Source organism: Mus pahari, chromosome 17 (genome assembly GCF_900095145.1).
Source record: "Mus pahari chromosome 17, PAHARI_EIJ_v1.1, whole genome shotgun sequence".
NCBI lineage: Eukaryota > Metazoa > Chordata > Mammalia > Rodentia > Muridae > Mus > Mus pahari.
Window position 1 is genome coordinate 21560118 of NC_034606.1, and position 227 is coordinate 21560344.

Here is a 227-nt window from a genome sequence, read left to right on the forward strand (position 1 = left end):
TGGAAACAGTCCACTTTACCTCAGATTCTGCCAGCTTAGAGCTCACGTCAGTATCCGGTGCTTTATTTCATTCCTGTTCAACATATGCTAACGAGAACACTTTGGAATCACTCTGGACCAACAAAAAATAACTCATTAAAGACATTAAGTAACAGCTGCTTCATTCTTTTTTTTTTTTTTTTTTTTTTTTAGGGTGTGTATTGTTGCTGTTGTTCCTACCAATGAAA